This window comes from Pan troglodytes, chromosome Y (genome assembly GCF_028858775.2).
Source record: "Pan troglodytes isolate AG18354 chromosome Y, NHGRI_mPanTro3-v2.0_pri, whole genome shotgun sequence".
NCBI classification, from domain to species: domain Eukaryota; kingdom Metazoa; phylum Chordata; class Mammalia; order Primates; family Hominidae; genus Pan; species Pan troglodytes.
Genome location: NC_072422.2, coordinates 12,345,602 through 12,367,671, shown reverse-complemented (window position 1 = coordinate 12,367,671; position 22,070 = coordinate 12,345,602). Strand labels below are relative to the sequence as shown.

Sequence of the window (22,070 nt, the reverse complement as noted above, 5' to 3'; positions counted from 1 at the left end):
AAAAGAGGAAGCCTTCTTTGCAGTTGAGACAAGAGGAAGGCATCTGTCTCCTGCTCATCCCTTGGAATAAAATGTCTCAGTGTAAAACCTGATTGTATGTTCTATTTACTGAGGTAGGAGAAAACCACCTTAGTGATGGAGGTGAGACATGCTGGCAGCAATACTGCTCTTTATTGCACTGAGATGTTTGTGTGTGTGCACATCAAGGCACAGCACATTTCCTCAAACTTATTTATGACACAGAGACCTTTGTTCACATGTTTTCCTTCTGACCCTGTCCCCACTATTACCCTATTGTCCTGCCAGATCCCCCTTTCCAAGATGGTAGAGATAGTGATCAATAAATACTGAGGGAACTCAGAGACCATTGCCTGTGCGGGTCCTCCTTATGCTGAGCACCGGTCCCCTGGACCCACTTTTCTTTCTCTATACTTTGTCTCTGTCTCTTATTTCTTTTCTCAGTCTCTCGACCCACCTGACAAGAAACACCCACAGGTTGTGGAGGTGCTGGCCCCCTTCAGTCCATGCTTCCATAGTTAGAAAACTGCCCTTCAGGTACAAACTAGTGAATCTTAGAAGTAAATTAGCTCCTCCAAAGCCCAGCAGAACATGGTTTGAGTAATTCCCCTGCCCACAGCAATTTGGTGGCATCATGAGTCAACATTTCTCAAATACATTCTTCAGCACTTAACGTGCAATCTTGGACCAGGGAGCTAACCTCTCTGTGCCTCATTTTCCTCATCTAAAAAACAGAGGCAGTAAGAATATTTACTTAAAAGCCTTACTGTGAAGATTAAGTGAGCTCATGTGCATAAGTCTGAAGGTAGCTGGCAGAGAGAGCCACAGGGTCTGGCTCCAATAACGATGCTGCTCTGATTATTACAGAGGCCATAAATTATGTGGCCTCATTTATATCACTTAGAACTGTCAGTTATATGCAAATTAATGAAACACAACTCTCCTTCCACCAAATGGCTAGGTACGTGCAAGGTGTTTTTCCCACAGAAAGGGAAGAGGAGGGCCAACCCCTATGTGGGGCTGGGAAAAGAGGAGAATAAAAGGACTAAGGGAGTTTAGGACCTACCAGGTCAACTCCGTCTCAGAAGAAAGCCACAACTGAGCAACAACCCGAAGGTCAGATTGAGGAGGGGGATACAACAATTGTCTAAACAAAAGAAGCAGGGCTGCTAACCCCACACTTAGTTCCAGGACTGTCCATTGTTCAACCAAATAGCATCGAAGTCCTGTATGCTTTTGCTATCTTCTGTGGAAACAGCTTCAAGATGGCTTACGAGCTGTCAAGCCATGTAAGAAATCTGTGGAAAAAGAAAAAGGCCAGGGTGGGGTTTGTAAACCATCTGTGGCAGAAGTCTTCTAAGCAGCAAACATTTCCACTGCATTCATTAATAATGCCAATCAGAACATCTTTTCTGCATGTTAATTAAAGAAGGCGCACACAGCCATAGAACCTATCTAGCCCTATCAGAATGAATGAGGCTAATTTTTCTCACAGTTTTGAATAATATCCTTGGGTTCGTGAGCTCAAATTTCATTGTTAGCCATCACCATTTGATTTCAAACGTTTATCTTCCTTTTAATGCTGCAGTGTCGGGATGCATTGGTGAGAACTTATCCAGGGTAAAACACAGTCATTTAGAGACAGTTTTTAGAAGAAACTATTTAGGTGACAATTTTTTTTTTTAATTAAAGGGAAGAGACATAACACACCAGATCTGAGCTTGTCAGATGCATTCTAGATGTGTTAATTCTTGGAAGTTCTCATGATGAGGGCTACTGTCCAGACAACATTTTAGGTAGCTCTTGTCAAGAGGTGGAATCTGGGGAAGGGTGGATTTTCCCAAATCATTTACCACTGGAAATGCTTCCCTGGGCATTGCTCTAGTCAATGGTCCCAAGCTTTGTACAATTTGAGAAGTATACATGAAATGTATAGCATGATCAAGAACTGTCTTAGGAAATGAGGGTAAAAAGAAATATAGAACAGGCCAGGCTCAGTGGCTCATGCCTGTAATCCCAGCAGTTTGGGGGGCCGAGGCAGGTGGATTACTTGAGTTCAGGAATTCGAGACCAGCCTGGGCAAAACAGTGAAACCCTGTCTCTACTAAAATATAAAAAAGAGCCAGGCATGTCCAGGTGTGCCTGTTATTCCAGCTATTTGGGAGGCTGAGGCAGGAGAATTGCTTGAACTGGGTTGGCGGAGGTTGCAGTGAGCAGAGATTGCACCACTGTACTTCAGCCTGGGTGACAGAGCAAGACTCTGTCTCAAAAAAAAGAAAAAGAAAAAAAAAAGGAAAGAAAGAAATACAGAACAGAGTCCCTGCCCCTGCAGAATACACTAAGGATAGCACCTTTTGCCCCTTTGTTTGGTGCATGGCTCCTAAAGGTCCAGGTTCACTTTGGTAAGGGATTTGGGGAAAGAAGACTGGCTTAGAAGCAAGTGGTTTGGGGCTAGGCTTTACCATGAAAGGTGATGTGACTCTTTGAAGGGCTTGGTCTCTCATCTGTAAAATGGGATGATGGACAGACAATGTCTCTTGGTTCCCAGATTCTATGCTATAAACAATGCTCAATCATAACATTATGGACTCAATTGTGTCCTTCCAAAATTCATATGGTAAAGCCCTAACCCCCAATGTGACTATATTTGGAGACAGAACCTTTAGGAAGGTAATTAAGGTTAAATGAAGTCCTAGTCCTCCTTTAAATTAGGGTGGGATGGGGCCTTAGTCTAATAGGACTGGTGTCCTTATTATAAGAGGAAGAGAAATCAGAGCCCTCTCTCTCCCTCTCCTGGAGTGTGTAAAGATGAAAAGCCACATGAGGAAACAGCAGGAATGTGGCTGTCTGCAAGCCAGGAAGAGAGCCCTAGCCGGAAACTGAAGTTGCCAGAACATTGACTATGGACGTCTAGCCTCCAGAACTGAGAGAAAATAAATGTCTGTTGTTTAAGCCACCCAATGTGTGGTATTTTGTTATGATAGTCCTAGCAAACTAACACACATACAAAGCACATTTCAATGACATGCTTTTCTAAAAGGACAATTTTCAATAGAACAAATCCATAATAATGTGACCTTTTTTTTTTTTTTTTTCACAGGGAGGGAAGTGAGACAAATTCAGAAAGTCTTCTGAATCATGTTGGAGTTCCTGGAACTGCCAGTATCTAGAAGTCATAAAGAAAAAGACTCACAAATGTGAACATACAACAATTTTTCGCTTTTGTCTCCCAACAGACTCCATAAACAAAAGGTCATCAACATGAGAAAATTATTTGCAACAACAATAACAAAAATAAAGGCCAAGCTTAATATATTTATATATGAAAAGTTTTACACATAGTTAAAAATACTAAAACACCATTAGAAACAAAGGACTTAAACTAGGAATTAATTATTTCTCTTTCTCTTTCCATGGCCAACAAACATTGAAAAAAAATTGCCATCTTTTTTTTTATTTGTTTGTTAGAGATGGGGATCTCACTCTGTTTCTTAGACTGTAGTGCCATGGCACAATAACGGCTCACTGCAGCCTCAAACTCCTGGGCTCAAGTGATCAACCCCATACAGACTCCCGAGTAGCTGGGACCACAGGCGCATGCCACCACCCCTAGCTAATTTTTTATTATTTGTAGAGATGGGGGTCACTATGTTGCCCAGGCTAGTCTTGGACTGCTGGACTCAAGTGATCCTTGGTCTCCCAGTGTGCTGGGATTACAGCCATGAGCCACTGCTCCAGTCCTCAACTTCTTTTTTATTTAGCAAGGTGACAAATTTTGAAAACAAAATTGTCACTGCTGGTAAAAGTAATATGGGAAAGTTTACAGTGCTTAAGGGAATTTTAACTGTACAAACTTCCTAGACAGCAATTTAACAATGTTGCAGTAGCTTGCCACAAAAAGTCTACCCTCTTTCACCCAGAAAACTTACCTTTCTTTTCTGTCCTGAGGTAATAACCTCCAATGCTATCAAATATCTATCTACAAGCCTTACTTATAAAATTGCTTAAAAACTTAATGTTCAACAAGCCAAATATTTAACCACAGAAAAATAGTTAAATTTAGAGATTTCTGTACAATTAATACCAGGCTGCCCCTAAAAATATCACGGGAATTTAGTGATTCAGAAAAATACTTTCGATATAATATTATGGAGAAAAAACTATGATATGAAACTGCCATATGAGCTCAATATAGATTTTTACGTTAAACGGTTTAGACAAACTTTAAGGAAATACACAAAATACTAGCAGCAGTTATAAGTGGTGGAATTACACACAATTTGAGTTTTCTTTTATATCCTTTTCTGTGATGTTATTAACAAGTTAGAATGGGTGTAACACAAGTAAATGGACAACACAGATGACAAAGAATTTCCTTTTTTCTCTCCTCTCCAAGGCTCTTGAAGGCATAAATAGAATCAAAGAGTTTTTTAAAACTACGGGGAGACAATTTTAATATAATCTTAATGGAAAAACTTTCCTTAGAGGAGTCTAAAAATGTAAGATAGGGCCTCAGAAGCATGAGTGACATGTTACTGGAGTTCAAGTTTACTCTGAATAAACTTCCAACCGTTCATTATGATACCTGCTGGGAACCTATTATGTACCAAGTACTCTTGTAAGTCACTGGAGGCCTCACAAGCAGTAAGACAAAGTCCCCACCACCCATGAAGCTTACCTTGCAGTGGAGGAGGAAGAAAGTAACATAATGTCAGATGCGATAAATGCTATAAAATGCCAAGTGGGCCAAGGGGAGAGTGTGAAGGTGGACACAGTGGTGGTAGCTATTTTTGAAAGATGCATCAGCGTAGGGCTCCCCAATTTGAGTGAACTAAGCAAGCAAGGGATACGGATCTGAGGTTTGAGAGTTCCAGGAGGAAGGGACAGACAGCCTGACATGCATAGTGAATGAGGGACAGACAAAGATCAGGTGAGCAGCAGAATCAGGAAAGAAGGTGATTAAGACTAAACTGAGTATTGGGGAGGTCAGCGACTTAGGGCTCTGTTCATCTGACTTGTTTGGCCAATGGGATATTATCAGGTGTAATGCAAACAGAGGCCTAAAAAGCATGTGTGTGGTTGAGCTTGGCCTCTTTTGACTTTGCTATTATGTTGAGAGGGCATACCCCAGCTAGCCAGTTGGTTCTAGAGGGATGAAAGACAAATGGATCAGAGCTGCCCCAGTGGAGCCCAGCTGAGACCAGGTCTGCCTCAACAGAGCTGCTCCAGCCAACCCCCAAATCTGCCAGAATAAATTGTTACCTTTGTAAGCCAATCAGTTCTGAAGTGGTTTGTTACTCAGCATTATTGGAGCAATAGCTGATAGACACAATGCTCAACCTAGACCTAAAAAACAAGACCACTGTAATTTGCTTAGCCTGGGTCCTTATTGAGAATAACAGTGTGGCCTAACCAGTTCAACAAACCATGATTGTAAGAGTAACAAGCACAGCAGCCTTATCCTAATATTATCTGAATGTAAGATAATTCTACATTTCAAGTAAGATAACTATGGGTAAACCAATAACATGCTCCAGTTTCTTGTTTACTATACTGACAGTCTGTTATCAAATTGCCTTGGCAGGTTCTAAGTTTGCTTCTCTCATCTGTTTTGCCGAAAAATTTGTCCCAAGTGCTTATTCCATGGCCTCCTAAAAAGACATATTTCATAGGTGATCAGGGAAAAACAGCTGCTGTACAGCTAAATCATGTCAAAAGTATTTTGGGGTTGAAGGCAAGCATGAACCAAAATCCAGCTCACTTTTTAACTTCTGAGTAATATTCCAGGAGTCCATCTGGAGCCCCATCACAGTAGGGATGCCCTAAGAGACCTTTTTGAGTATAGCCTTTCCAAATCCTGACCTAGGCATGCTTGAGACCAGAAGACACTCAATGAGTCCCTCAGGGTTATATCAACATGGCACACATTTCCTCAAGACTTCTACAAAAATATGTTACATCAAATTTCCAAAGCCTCTACCTACATATATTCTCAGTGGAAAACCTCCAGGCCCTTTAAATGTGCCTGCCATGTGCTTTAAGTACTTATGGGCCTAATTCAACACAAATTATATGGTGATGTTTAGCCTGACCATGGTGAGCATGGCAGAACTGAGGTCCAGAAGAGGGAAGGGGACACTCACAGCCCATCCAGACTTCTTCTCTTTCCCCTGACAGGCTTCCTTTCTTTCTTCCTGAGTCACAGGCCTGGGAAGCAGGTTGTGCAGTCAGCAGGAAAAGCTACGGCTAGCTTGGGGGTATGAAGAAGGAACACACAGAGATCCTTATTGTCCACCCACCTCAACCACTGCCTGCCTCCCAGCCTCCCCACCTCAGCATAATGCTCCAGTATTCTGAATCCCATCCAGACTTTTTCTCCATTCCCTGCTGAGCTTCCTCTCCTTCCTCCTAAGTCACAGGCCTGGGAGAGGGGCTGTGTAGTCAGCAGGAAAAGCTACAGCTAGCTTGGTGGTATGAAGGAGGAACACACACAGATCCTTATTCACCACCCACCTCATCCACTGCCTGCTTCCCAGCCTCCCCACCTCAGCATAATGTGCCAGTATTCTGAATCCAGAGCACTGATTCACCTACTTAACCATGAGGCTGAAGTTCAGAATGGCTGTCAAAATCTGGTCACCTAACAGCAAAAAAATCAATGAACTACAGAGAGCAGATAGCTAGGCTTTTAAAGATTCACTTGTTTTGATGGCTTTGTCCACTGCTTGTCTCCTCATTACCTACATGGCTCAGCCTCACTGTAATGTGCACTGACTTGGGCATAAATAGGTCTATCTTAGAGTTAATGCTCTGATGTAAAAAGGGTAAACCACCCTCCATCTATGGAAAACATTCCATTATCACAGCATTTTTTATGAAAGCAAAGATGCTTCCCTACTGTCCACAAAAAGCTATTTGCCTTCATACTGTATAAATATTTGATGCTGGCCTTTTGGCAAAAGGCCACCTAAATATTCCAAGCTTATGATTTACAAGAAGGATGTGGGAAAAGGAGATTTGTCATAGTATTTCAAGAGGTAAATTCTATGAAGCAACCATTCTTCTCCTGCGGACTCTGAGATACTAAGACTGTCTATCAAGCAAACCTTCAGGCTCAGCCCTAGGCTGCTGTGCTTCGCCAAAGTCTAGCCTGAATGTGCATGCCATAACAAGCGGTCAATGCATTTGGTCTATTTCTGCAGGGTTAAAAACAAAATGTTACTGTTGTTCTTTAAACAAACTAGACTGGACTAGATTGACCACCCTGGAATAGCTGGCCTAACAGATTCTCTTGGCTCTCTGAGAGTGCCTTCTCTCCATCAGAGGCTGCACAGTCCTCTTGGCACCACCTTGATTCCAAGATTGGCACTGGCCAAGTGCATAAGTGCAATTGCACATGTGGTCAATGGCATGTGATCCCACGGCAAATATAATCACTGTTCAACCAATTCCAGATAAAGGTGCCATGTTGCTCCACAATCACACTGAAGCTAATTTGCTCTATTAACCAAAGAATAAGCAAGGCTGCTGCCTTTTCTTGTTTCTTGAACACTCTCTGCTGCTCTAGGCCTGGCTACCATCCTACATTCTTAATTTGATGCAATGAATCATCTAGAAAAGCTATTACTCCTCTGTAGCTAGAAAAAGATTAGCTTGCAAGTTGCAGTGCCAATTAAATGAACAGATAGGGAAGAAACATTCTGATTCATTGGTTGATGGATGTGAGGCACTCTGCCAGGTGCAGTTCAAGGCTTTTCATTGAATCCTCCCCCAAATTCTGTAAGAGTCATCATTCCCTTTTAGTGGATAGACATCTGAGTTACATGATTTGTCCATGCTCATATGGAATACAAAGGCCAAATCAGATATGAAATATGATTTGTTTGACACTAAAACTTACCCCCTTTCAACAACAGACATTTATTGAGCTACTGCTATGATGAGGCAGACCCTGTTTGAGGAACTGGGGGTAGGTGCTAAACAGGCTAAGTTTCTACACTTGCAGAGCTGGTGTTTTCTGACCAATGCACCATATTCTCTCTGCCTTGGTGGTTAGGATAAGATTTTAGTCAGGTCACAATGAGACTTAGGACTTCTGTTTGGGGCCACATCTGTGCAGATGCCATGCTCTCCTATATATGGCAGAAAAAAAAGAATAAAAATATGATTGTAAATGGCTGAGTTATGCATATAGCTGTGTATTTTGACACAATGGGTTAGCACACAGTGATGAAAGAAAATGGTCTGCAATTACATGTAAAAATGTAGATGAACACCACAACAACAAGTGTGTGTATAAAGTTTGTATACAGTTCAAAACTCATCAATGGTGTTTCAAGTAGGGACTGTGATTACCCCGGGGGGATATAAACAGTGCAATTACATGTAAAAATGTGGAAGAATCCCACAATGACAAGTGTATAAAATTTGTATAAAGTTTTGTATAAAGTTCAAAACTCATACATAGTGTTTCAAGTAGAGACTGTGATTACCCCAGGGGAAGAGAAACAGTGTGGGGCATGCAGGGGCTTCTAGGGTTTTGATATGTTCTATTTCTTGATCTATGTGCTGGTGATGTGTGTGCTCACTTTGTGAAAAGCCGCTGAGGTATATATCCTTGTGATGTGTACTATTTTTTACATGTGTGCTAAACTGCAATAAAAGTTTTTTAAAGATGTCCCATGGACATATCAGAAAATGCATTTAATGGCATATGTGCAATTTAGCCCCTACATTATTAAGTGGCTATTCTGAAATAGAAGCCCTGACTATAACTCCTAGGCCAGACATTCGTGGAGAAGAGTGGTGTCCCAAGCTATCAGAAACACGTGGTAAGGTTTCATTCTCCATCTTTTACCAGTCCCATGCTAAAACCTGCAGGTTCCTGGTGAAACACTCCAATATCAGCTTTTTCCATCATCACCACTGGCATTATTGAGCATGATCCAGAACTCTCATTAGTCACCTTCTGTATGCAGGCACTGCAATATTAAGAAGCTGCAAAAAGTAGGACCTGCCTTGGGGGTTCGTTGCAAGTATATCTGTATAAAGTATATTACCCACATATTTAATGTATATATTTTATTTAAAATATGTATATGTATTTTACATATGTATTTTGCAAATATATCATCATAGAGGATATGCTACGTATCAAAAAAGGTGGTATAAATACCAAGTGTTACTTGGATTTACATGCCGCTGGGGCATCAGAGAAAGTCTCAAGGAAGGCCTAATCTTTTAAAATGGTGGGAGCAGAGAAACATCTGGGTGCAACGTGTCCCCTTTGTGATGCATCATGGAGAACACATTGCTTGGAATGTATTCTAGTCATAATTCTTAATTTATCAAGGTCTTAGAACTAACTTCCAGTTTACAGGAAATAGAGGCTGGATAAATAAGATCAATGATGCCGTGAGCATTGACCAGATGAAAACATAATATAGGCCATTCTGCAGAATAAGAGGATAGGTTCCTTTTGAGCAGACAGGGAAAGGGAAAAGGGCTCTTCTAGGCAAAAACAGAAGTGAGGATACGATCACCACAAACACTGACTGCTGCTGGAGTGGGTTCTGGTTTGGATGATCAGCTGCAAAGGCCATTTCTGAAACAAAGAGGTGGAGGACTGCTAGGGTAGGAAAGGACAAGGACAGGTCAAGGGCATAAGGAGCAAGGAGCAGGGATGCGCAGGGGGGTGGGGCAGGGAAGGCAGGGCAAAGAGAGTAGTTGGGGATGGGAGACAGGACAGAACAAGAGGAATGCAGGGCGAAGCAGGGAAAGACAGATGGTAGCAGTGGCAGCAGCCTCAGTGACCAGAGACGGCAGCAGTGATTCTGCAGGCCCAGAGGCCTTGTGAGAAATCAGCCTCCTCGCTGAGCCTTCAGGGGAAGACAGCCTCAATCTCACCCAAACTCCTGGCTCCCACTCAACTCCTCAACAGCCAGCTCAGCTCAGATTCTCTCCCCCCGGTCTTTTCCATCCTCTAGAAATAGAGAACCTAGCCTGCGTCTCACAGGCTGACATGTTCCTGAGTGCCTGGCTACTCTGCTATGCAGTCCCTGGACTCATTCTTGCTTCCCATTGGGTCCTACCACCTCCCTAGAGTGACCCTGGAGTCCTCCTCTCACCACCGGGAGAGCTACCAAGGTCCCGCTGGGAGCCACAACTCCTGCCAGCGTAGACATGTCTTTTGTCTTCTATCCCACCCACCTCATGGGTTCTTTTGGCTACCTACTCCCTTCTTTCTTCCTGCCATCTCCTTGATCTTACTAGCTGGTAACCTTCACAATGACTTAATGTCTCTGTGCCTCAGTTTCCACAGCTATAACACAGGCATAACAACAGTACCTACTTCACTGAGGAATTATGAGGATGAAGTCAATGCTAAGTTTTGAATTCCTGAGACCAGCACCCATACAAACCAACCACTAGGTGTTCATCGTCAGCAATATGCCCCTCCTCTGTGACCTAAGCTTGCCAAAGCCCATGGGCATTGCTCCCTCATCCCAAGACACCCAGTCTTTCTAAAGTTTAATGAATGACCCAGGGAGAGGAGTCCTAGACACTACGAGCAGGAGCCCAAACTTGAGGACTGTACAAGTGTTTCTACGTCCTGGGTTGGGAGGCATAGGGAAGGCAGTAACGCCTTGAAAACAGAAGCTCTGGAGTCTGCACTGGGGAATTCAGGCTGAAACATCACCTTGTTTATGGGACAAAGTTCTCGTGAGTTTTATGACTCTGGAAAAAATTCAGGAGTATAAATTTATATTTAAGAGTCTTGACTGGTGGCTTTCCAGATGGCAAACAACTTAAAGATATGCTTCTAGCTCTGCCAGATTTATTTGTAAGGACATTAATTATCTCATTAGAAATACGTTCCTCTGACAATTAGCTTGCCATTTTTTTTTTAATTCTGGGTAAAGAACATACACATATTTCATCCCTGGCCAATGGACACCTTGGACTTTACAGAGCAGAAATGCCCTAACCCAGTAAGCATTACTCCCAGTCATACTCTCCCTCCCAACAGACATAAAAAGGGTGAAACTGTGTTTAAAATCAGGGTGGTTTTCAATTCATTTTGTTTTGAGAATGTTGCAGCCCTCCCTGACATAGATACGAACAGCTAATGGTGGAGCTCTAAGATATTGGCTGCATATAGGGAGATGCCTGGGCTCTGTGGAGGACTTCATCATTGTGCTTGCCAGCGGAAAGTACATATTCTGTTTTCATGACAGGAAGAATGAATTTAATGTGGTAAATCCAAAGGAGGCTATGTCAAACACTCAAGTCAAATCTGAAGAAAAAGCTGTCTAAGTTTTCTACATTTGTGGACTCCAGGTTGAAGAGTGGGGTGACAGGGAGCAGAGGAATCTAACTCAGCCTTGATTACCAAATCATAATGGTAGAGGACCAGTAAATGGTTTTGTGAATGTTCCAGGTGTTCCTTCTAGGGGGTCTTAGGGTCCCTGATGTGCTCAGGCAGTGGGGACAAAGAGAAAACCTTCCTTTTGATTCCATAATTTATCTAATAGCGGAAGAAATTCCAAGTGGCCACCTGTGTACCCATTATCTCCAGCACCTCCCTACACACTTTCAACAATTAATCGTCAGTTTCCTGGGGAGGAATGTAAAACTATGTGTGGCCACAGAGAGCATCTATGGGCACTGAGAGGGGATGAAAAGAGCCACTGTTGCTGCAACCCAAGATGAGCAATGGGGTGTCCCCACAGGAAAAAAGGAGCCAAAGCATTCCTTCCTGGTCTCTGCTGACACTGATAAGTCAGGCTGTAGACATCTGTCCCAAGTTGTCCCCACGCATGTACCACCACTGGTGTTTTATGATGCATCTCAAACCAGACCATGAAAACCCCTGACTTTGAGGAACTTTGCAGGTACCCACGGAGGGCTTCCTTGTATAGAGGGAGGTTGCCCTCCTTGCCACTAGGGCACAGAAGTGACCCTACATTAGTTTTACTAAAGATATGTGTATTATAGAACTGCACTGACCAAGTGCCACTGACCAGAGACACTAGCCACTAGCCACATATGGTTATTTAAACTTAACTTAATGAAAGTTAAATTAATTTTAAAATTCAATTCCTCAGTAGCAGTATCCACATTTCAAGTGCTCAGTAGCCATAGTCAGCTGGTGGTCACCATACCGGACAACCCAGATACAGAACAAACACCTCCATCATCACAGGCACTTCTATTGGACAGCCCTGCTCTGGATAGCTCTCTGAATGTATTCGTAACAAGCCAATCACTTTCTTGTGTCATTCATGCATTCAACAAATGGTTATGGACCAGTACGCTATACAACGCCTGCTGCTACTATGGTAAGATGTCAATATTAGACAATGGTGAGACTTTCATCCAAAATTAAGACCCGTCTGTGCTGTATCATGTTCTAAGGCTTTGGATGATTTAAAGTACATTCATTTAGAATTCAGAATGGTCTCTATTCTCAGGATGCTTGCTGGCATTTCAAGGATAGCAAACAATGTAGAATCCAAACACTGTTCATGACTTTGCTAATTCTTGAGAGAAAATCTCTCAACAACAACACACAATACTGTTGATGCTCCCTGCCAGGTTTTGCTGGGATTGACAAATTTGGTGTTATGTTTCACTTAGGGATCCTATGACTGGCAGCCCTTAGGATATGTACATGTTTGCACATTGGTCCCATTCCCCAAATTGCCTCTTAGATTTGACACACCCTGGTGACTCAACTTGCCTTCCCATTAACCTAAAGCCCTTTCTTTGTTTGACACATTTTCCAACTACACATAGACTTTCTGCTTTAGGAGAGCTGACATTAATAGTGCTATTCCATGCAGCAAACCACTAGAGACAATACATTACTGGGGAGGGGGTACTGGGTGCTGGGAGACCTGGGAACAGTGAGTGTCTCAGTGGAGCTTACAGAAACCAGTCTGTTCAACTTATTTCTCTGCTGTTAATTTCAAGGTGCTGCCACTGCTACTTCAAACTGTAATAGTGTCTACAAACAATTTGCACTTTGGAATGGCACACTTCCAACAGGTAATTAACAAATCCAGGGGACAATCTTTTCAAAAGGCTTTAAAAGTAACAGAGACTGAGGCCACCGTCAATGATATAGAATCATTCTGCTTTCTCTGTCATTTCAGAAGATACCTGGTTGACTGCTAGAGAGGTTTAGAGACTACAGGCCCTGGGCTTTATGGAAAGTTCCTCAAGATGTGTTAATTAGAAATAAAATTCAGCATGGTTATTGGCTGCAGTGTTTTCTCAATGAAATAGGCTATGAAGAGGGACTAAGATTTCAATAGTTAGGAGGAGAGTTCACAAAGGGCCACCAAAGGACAGTGAATTCCATACCATTCACCATTCCAAGGCAGAACACTGCATTCACCAGCCTGCCTCCTTTCCGGAAGTGGTCGCTCGTGTGCCCTAACCGGTTGGTGTCCAAGCTCTCACTGTCTGGCCATTTTTGGAGACATGGAGAGGAATGGTGAGAGGGAAGTATTGCCGGCCCTTCTGATGGCTATTCGGTTTGTTGAAAAGGGCTGAGATCTACATTTCTGCTGAGATTTGTAAAGGTAGTGGAGACAGAAGAAGTCAACCAAAGATAAAAAGCTGCTTCGTCGGGTTTAGTGGAATCTCTCAGGAGCCTGAATAAATGATATGATGAATGCTGAAATCTCTGTGAGGCTGTATTGTTGTCAAATAATAAAGCCTCATTCCAAGTAGTAAGGTGAGGCTGCCTTAAAGTAACATGGACCTCAAAGGTTGGGCTTCTAATGGGGGACTTAGGTTTTTAATCTGGAATATAATGAATTATCTGGGATTATCTGGGATTAATGTGTACAGTTAGGTGGTTGAGAAAAGAACACAGCAGATGGTTCTAGAAATTCATACAAATATGTGTTTTGGAAACAAAAGCAGAATGTATTTGGGTCAGAGTGGTCTTTTAAAAAGTAAAGGTACAGAGACACATAAAAACAAAAATACTGCTCTAATGTCAGAAATATTATATACTCCTGAACTCACTATTTATAAACAGGAGTAGTGTTTCCTGGGGCTGAACCCATATTACTTAATCAAGTACATCAAAAATACATCATTGATATGTAAAAATAAATATGTTCCTGTAAATGAGAGTTCCTGCCTGGAGTGGCAGGTCAGCCCAAACAGCCAAGAAGGCACTGGGGGTGAGGTGCTGAGCTTTCAGTTCCTTCATTTATAGCTCAGATCTTCAGCAATCAATAATCACCACCACCCAGCAGCTGAGCCACGCCTGCCTATGTGCAGCTGGGCATGGGTTAGCAGTAGCAGCCTCCAGAAGCAAATATCTGGAATTCCAATCTAAGTCTGAAAGTCTGTTTTTATGCTCCTCATTTAGTCAAGCAATCAGTTGACCCAGCTTAAAAAGTCTTGCTTACGCAGCCTAGTCAGGAATACGCTTTGGTTTCCAAAAATATCTTTTTAAATCATAAGAAAATCCCCACCTTCTGTGAAACAAGAATGTAAAGGTCATAAACAATGGTTGACATTAGCAAGAAGGACAAAGCAAATTCATGCTCCCTGCAATAAGCACTCTTTGATGCTGTTTCCCAAATTTCAGTACCTCACAATGTTTTGTGGTATCCAAGTACTAGTTGACTTTTTCCTTTATTTAAATAAATATATTTTTTTTTTAAAAAAAGAAACTTTCTTTCATGAGTATGAAGGCAATCCACTACCACTTGCCAAAAACAAGGGGTGATGATGAAGCAGATTAACACCAAATATGTTCATCTGCCTAACACCTAAAATTATCTCACATAGGTCACAAAGTCTTCTCACAGCCCCATCTGAGTGAGCACCAGCAGAGATCACCAGGTAGCAGCGCTGGGCCATGTTACTTCGTCATCAGCAACACCTGAATGAGCAGAAGCCATTTCAGGCTTTCCATCCAACAGAACAATTAGGAAAGGAAGGTGCCTATCTTTGGAAGTGGCCACTTGGATTTTAAACACCAACTCTAGCCTGTTCATTATCCCCATCCAAAGCTGCTTTTCTCAGCCCTCCTCCTTACTCAGAAGCCATCTCCAGCTAGGAGATACGTTCATACCAGAAATTAGGTCTTGGTGTATAGAGCTCGCAATCACTAGACTAGTTAATGACTTGAAAATACAAACTTTAGAAATGGAGCAACATGTAATTGAGGGAATCCAGCCATAAATTGGGGCTGGGGTTGGCAGGAGGTAAACTAGACAGTCAGGTGTTTTCCAGTCCTGGGGGCCAGAGGTTCAATTAAAAGCTGCAGCTACCGAGGGCAAGAGGATAAACAAGATTTTAGTTAGTTCTTGGGTTTATTTGGTTTCCTTTATAAGCAGACCCTGCAAGCTTTCCTGTAGAAGTAGTTTATTTGGGAAGTGATCCCAGGAAACAGAGGGAAGGAGTAGGAATGGAAAACAGGGAGGAGATGGAGATGATGCCAGTGAATAAGTGCATTGAAGAGCATATTACCACTGGGGCAAGTAGGTCTCAGTCCCACTAGGGACCCACAGACACTGTGTAAAACACACCCAGATTCGCCCACCAAGAGCAAGGATTGTGGGACATTTTTCCTCATGAATTGAAAGTTACTCCTGAGTCATTCATTTACCAGGGCCCATTCCCTAGAATATCTGAAGGCAGAGAGGCTAAGGAAGCTGTGGGCCTAGCCAGAGCTAACCACAGGTGACCCCAACATAGGCTACAGCACCACTCACTACAGCCTGCTACAGTCAAGCACAAATGTAAATGAATTAGAGAGAAAAAGGAAATCACAGCCTCTGCATAGAAGTAGGTGGGGAATTTGGAAGTGGCCAAAGTCCAAAACTACATGATAACACTTGATCACACAGAGGGAACTCCCACTCAATGGCAAGACAAAAACACAACTTTCCCGAATGCATAATGAACCAGAAAAAGGGGAAGGCCAAAGGAGAAGTGAGAGTGCTGGTGGTGTAATAGAGGAAGACAGAGACCCTCAGAAAAGGCAGATGGTGTGGACAGCTTTCCTGGCTTGATCCTCCTCAGGGGGCTAGACTGATGCCAGAGACAGAAATAAATTTCTCAGGAAGGAAAAGGAAAGAGCATTGGAAAAAAGAGCCTCCAAAGAATCAGCAGCAATGAAATATTGGGAGAAATCTGATTGCAGATGCGTAACCCTTGTACACTCACTCCTCTGTCCCATCATCTCCTTGGCTCTGGTCCTTTCTTTCTTCACATGAAAATCAGCCAAGAGAAACTGTACAAAAGTGATACCCTTTGATGTTTTAATATTCTGATTCTCCAATATTGATTCTCCAATACACATCCTCACATGAGCAAGCACCAAAGATTGCAAAAAGAACCCCATGTTTATTTAAATTTTCTCAGCTGCTCTGTGACTCTCAGCTGGAAGATTTTTCTAGACGTGGGACAGTAAGTCCCAAAGGGGTAGGGAAGGCATTGGTTCTGATCATTTTCTGGGAATTGCTGAAGGACTGCACTGGCAGAGCACCCATTGGGACTCTCTTCTCATCTCTCCCTTTTCTCCACCTTGTCTCATTTAGATCCCTCCTATTGCACATGTGTTTGTTGTATTGACCTAAGCCAACCAGAGGAGAATGTGAGGGCAGGCTAAGGGGGTGTGGGGCCCAAGGGTGGGGGTGGTTGAATCCTGCCAGCCTGGGAAACTGGTCCATTCAGGCTTTGCCAGGCTACTAGGGAATGGGGAGGAAAGAGGCAGGTGTCCAGCCCTGAGGTCTATGCCTGGGTCTGGGGACTCAGACACAGGATGGAAGGCTGCAGTTTGCCTGCAGGTGGGGCCCCAGAGAGCCCAGGTCTTGAGGGTAAGCAGGGGACTGGCTGGGCCTCTGGACCTCTGGTCAGGTGAGAAGAAAGAGTTTAGAGCCTGGCTGAAAATCTGGGGATCCAAGGGCTAGATGTGGGAGGAGGAGGCAGCTGGCTATTACTTGCACTGGAAAGAACAAGTGGGCATCACACTTGCTGGGGACTGCAGGCTGCTGAGGTCATGGGCAGAAGGCACTAAGCAGAAATGTTTGTATTGGGAAGGCAGGCAGTGGGCACCATGGTGGCGAGGCAGGGCAAGAGGGCAGAAGGGCCCTAGGCTATTCCAGATGCCTAAATCTGGGCAAGGCTGCTCAGCTTCAGTCAGGATTGGGTACTAATAGCAGGGCACCTCTGGTCCAGCACAAGGCCTGCTTGCCAGGGCAGCAGGGAAAGGCAAAGTGCAGGGACTGCTGCATGAACAACAATCCACGGGGATCCACTTGTAAGGATGACAACAACCACATGCATGTGTACCTTATTTACAAGGGCCTTTCACCTTCACCATCGCATGTGACTCTCCCAACCTTGATGGGAGGGGGCGGCACTGATTATGTGCCCAGAAGCATTAATTGGATACCCCAGAAATCACAAGCCTATATGTGGCACAACCAAGGGCCTTTCACACCCCAAACTCTGGGCTCTTTCCCAAATCTAACAAGAGGCTAATTCATCAGGACACAGAAGGCAGGGGCTGATGACCATGCATGGGAACTCAATAGCTGTTTGTTAATGAACTGAGTAAAAGATGAGAAAGATGGCTGCAGTGTCAGATCTGGGAGGGGGCCACATCATGGGGTCCAACTGTCCTGAGAGTGTAGGGAGGGAAGGAGCCCTACCCCTACATCAGGAAAGCCCTACCCCTGGGTTTTGGCCATTCACAATAAGCTGGCAGCCAGGGAGTGCTACTGAATAAAATCGTCTCAGCCAGAAACATGATTGGCATCATATGTTCAGGTTTCAGGCTGACATTTCTAAGCCTTTTAAGTGAGGAGGTGCAGCATAGGAAGGGTGGTGCTTGGAAGACTTATTATTTTGTGTCAGTGAGAATGATTAGAATTTTGTTGAACCTGTCTAGCCTCCTTGTTTCTCTGATGGAAGTTGTGGCAGCAGAGATGGTGAGGCTGTCCCTGCACAGGCTCAGGTGATCACTGCACAGCATGGACCTCCAACCAAAAGGAAATTCCCCCAGACCAGGAAATAAGTGAGCAGGAAGAGGAACACATAGTGGGCCTCCCCTAGAACCTGCAGAGGCAAGGACATGACGGCTGCATGGAGCCCGCAGACATGGGGAGGGACAACCTGCCCCTGCTTCCACATGCAGAATCCACTGGAAAGTCCTGTCTGAGAAGTCACTGCCTAGATTCCTCTCCCCCAAGGCCTGCTGTAAAGAAAATAAGTTAACAGAGGAGAAGGTGGGAAGAGGAGGGAGACTCTCTCCAGATTTTTTTTAATTGTCTTGTTGTGATTGCCTGTTTAAGCCCACCTGGCAGAAGAGGAGTTAAAACACTTCCCTCCTTAAAGGGCTGGGAGAGAAGGCAAGCTGGGAGCTGAGCAGGCAGCAGGGAGGGGCGCCTGGGGGCAGCGGTGGGGGGTAGCTCTTTGTGACTGTTGGGGAGTGATGGTGAGTGGATTTCCCAGGAGAAAGATTAAGAGAGAGGCTGGGGGTCAGATGAGGGTCACAACCAAGGGCGACAGGGTCCCTGGACATTCAGCCTTCAGGAAGGCCAAATGCTAAAGCTGTGATAAAGAAATTTAACTGAATGGGGCCACAAAAGGTGACGCCCCCTGTTTGTGAAATGGACATGATAATAGCATCTTCTGTCATAAAGCTGTTGTGAGGAGTAACTGAGATGACATGAGAAGGATATAGAATAGTGCACTTGGAGGGTGACTGCCATCATGACCACTGAAAGGCTTATATGTAAAATGATCAAACCCAAAGGCTTATTTATTCCACCAAAGGAGGAAAAAAGGACAACAGTGAGCTGCCTAAATTTCAGAGATTTGCAGCCTGAGCAGAGAGATAAAGGGGCTGCTTTATGCATAGAGACAGGCAGTGTTTACCTGCCTAGGGAGAATGGGCTTGAAGGAGGATTTAATCCCTCCTCCTGGCCTACACTTGCAGAGCTGAAATTCTCATCTACTGGTGGGCTGACTGCCTCCAGAAAGACATGCATTCACCCATTCCTCCCTAGCGGGGTCTGTTTTTCCAGGAGAGAATGGGGACTTGGGTGACAGGATAGTGGCCAAGATGCTGTGGGTGTCAATTTTTCTGTGTGTTCAGCCATTGGGAGAGATTCTGGGTGAGGGAAGTGAGTGGCCACAGGATAGCATAAAGGTCCTGGGCACCTGGGGAGGTTCCTAGGACAAGTCTCCCCAGTGAATAATGCTCTCACAGAAGGCAGGAGGTCTGGAAGGAGTCTCAGAGGAAGATGGGCTCTAGAACACAGTAAAAATCTGAAAAATCCTGAGGAAACCTCAGTAGTCACTGCCTCCTTTCTCAAAGCCAGGATTCCATGAGAGGTCGATGTTGAGTGTCAGGACTACTGAGCCTGTACCCCAATAATAGCAGCTCATACTCATGAGTCAAGCATTGCCAAGTGCTTTAAATATATGTCTTCTTTAACCTTTCCATGAGAAACCATCATTCTATCCCCATTTCACAGGGTGAGAAATTGAGGCATGGAAGGCAGGTTGGAATGTAAACAGAGGCTAGATTTTTGAGCACTATGTTCCCCAACACTCTGTCACTCTCTCCTTTTCTCCTGGGGGCCTCTGCTTGCCCTGACCCTTGCCCTCCTACAGTCCTGGACTGCAGAGAAGGGCTCCAATGAGGCCCATCTTCTCGCTCAGGATTCAGAGTACACACATCCAGCCCAATCTCCTGAGAAGCTGGAGGTTTCTGGATTAAGGCCTGAGCATTCATGAGGAGGACACACCAGGCTTAAATGCATGCTCAGTTACTCCATGAGGTGCAGCAGGCACCTGCTTCAAACAGTGAAAAATCACACAAATGAATGGCTCTATTTCTGTGCATACTTAAGAAGGCTCAAGGCCTTGATTAAACAGTAGTCTTACTATATCACAGAGCTGAGGCAGCTCCAATATCTCCCTCTAAATCAATTTTGCAAATAGGCCCCTGGAATTAACCATCCCATAATTTTCTTCTCAAGAAGTTTGGAAGTAACAAAACATACTGTTTCTCCTTGTTTTCCCTTCTCGAAGCACTACCTGTTCATTATCACTTGTAAGAGGCTAATTTCAAGAATTAGTAAATAAATGATAATAACAATGTTAACCTGAGAGATCATCCAGAAAGACCTAAAGAGAAAGCCCTCCTAACCTCCGGGTTTCTTCTGTCAGTCTTCATACTTGTTCACCTTTCAAAGGCTAGAAGGGGTCATATGGCTCGTCTACATACCTTACTCACAGGAAATGACTGGATGCTAGATTTCCTGGAGAAAGGGGAAATATGGATGGTAGATTTCCTGAAGAAAGTAGAGAAAAAGGCACAGAGAAACAGAGGGAAACTTTGCTCCCTATAAATCTTGTTAAGGACCTCGGTAAATTATTTTAGTCCATCACACAGGAAAGAACAAGTAGAAAGGCGTGAAGGGATGTTGGGTAAGTCCACCTGGGTTCATATGCCGGATCTGCCTATTTCCAGACTGGGCAACAAATTTCTTCTCTAAATCCCAGTTTGCACAGCTGTAAAATATCTTACTTTAGGCAGGTATTTTAACAAGCTGTGTGTAGGTTGTCATTGGTGCCTGGCAGGCTGCCACTTTCTGTGTGAAAGCTGGGTAATTCAAGGGAAATTTTGAGAGCACAGGAGGTAAAAGAACTCAAGAGTCTAGAATCCACTTCAAACATGACATTTTGGAGCACACTGCAAGTCAATTTAATGTGGTTCTGTTCTCTCCATAAATCATAACTTCAGTAAGTAAACAGTCAGGTGGCCCAGATAACTGCTTGATAAAATTTCTCCTATTTGATGGACTGCTATCTCTACACTCTAATTCCATTCCTTTTTCTCTGAGATACCATGGGGATTAATGAAAAGCTGTTAGTCACTCTTTAAGTGGGTCAAAACTCCCAGTGCTGACATACTTACTCCCTGAGAGTGGCTCTTCATGTACCTCCAATGAGTCGCCATCTGGGTCATCCAGTGTCTTGCTCACCCCACGTGGTGAAAGTTGTCCACCATCTCCCTCTCCAGGGGGTGAGCTGGGCTGCTGGGCAATGGGTACCTCCCCTCTGGGGCCTGAGCAGTCTCTGGGATTTGTTTTCTCCCAGCCAGGGCACCACACATGTTCCTAGTCCCTGGTTTCTCATTCTCCAGTGACACATGATCCCCATGTGCATTTTTTTTTTTACATCCCTGGCATTTTCCGTGCTGTTGGCAGTAGACACCGGAGCACTGCTGCCTGCCAAATCCACAGGGGAATGGTACTGAGGCATAACACCAATGAATTTCAGGCCCTGGCTTGCAGCCTCCTGGATCTGTGCGGCAAACAAAAGGAAGGGAACCAAGTGAATGGAATCGTCTATCAAAGGGGCATGTGCAGACTGCAAAGAGCCTCCCTGAGGCATGCGAAACTATTTCAGGTGCACATGAAGAATTTCAAGCTGGCAGGAGCCCTGTGTCCTCAGGGACACCTGCCCCCGCATCCTGGTCTGAAGAGGATAGGTTTTTTTTTGTTTTGTTTTGTTTGTTTTTTGTTTTTTTAATATGCTGTCGGATGGAAAAACAAAGCATTGGGTTTGAAGGGTTGAAATCACCATTTTGAAACACTGCAGTAGTCCTTATTAGCCATTTTTTTAAAAGAGGCTGGAAAAGTTCTAAACAAAGAGTTTGAAAGAGGAAGTTCATTTTGGTAAGAGTGTTTTTTTGTTGTTGTTACTTTTTTTCAGAGGAATCACTGACTTCCTGCCCATCAGGCTATTGTGTAACTACAGCTTGTCTATATAATCATATACAAAGACCAGATGGCATTTTATGACCCAAAGAGCTCCCTTTTTGGGCAATAGTTTTGGCCAAGAGGGGCAGAAGTGGAGAAAATCACCCCCGTGCCAAGGCTGTGGCCACATCCTCCACGAGATGCACCATCTGATGGACACCTTGCTCCCTGGTGTTGTTAGGCTTAGGGAAGGTCAAAGGAGCCCACAGATCATGCCTAGCCCACAGTTACAGACTG

At 44.0% G+C, this 22,070-nt stretch overlaps 1 pseudogene; it reads right to left on the bottom strand.

The window, feature by feature from the left end:
* Positions 1–1,199: 1,199 nt before the first annotated feature.
* LOC112206510 (raftlin-like) overlaps positions 1,200–22,070 on the bottom strand; it is a 68,476-nt pseudogene continuing 47,605 nt past the window's right edge.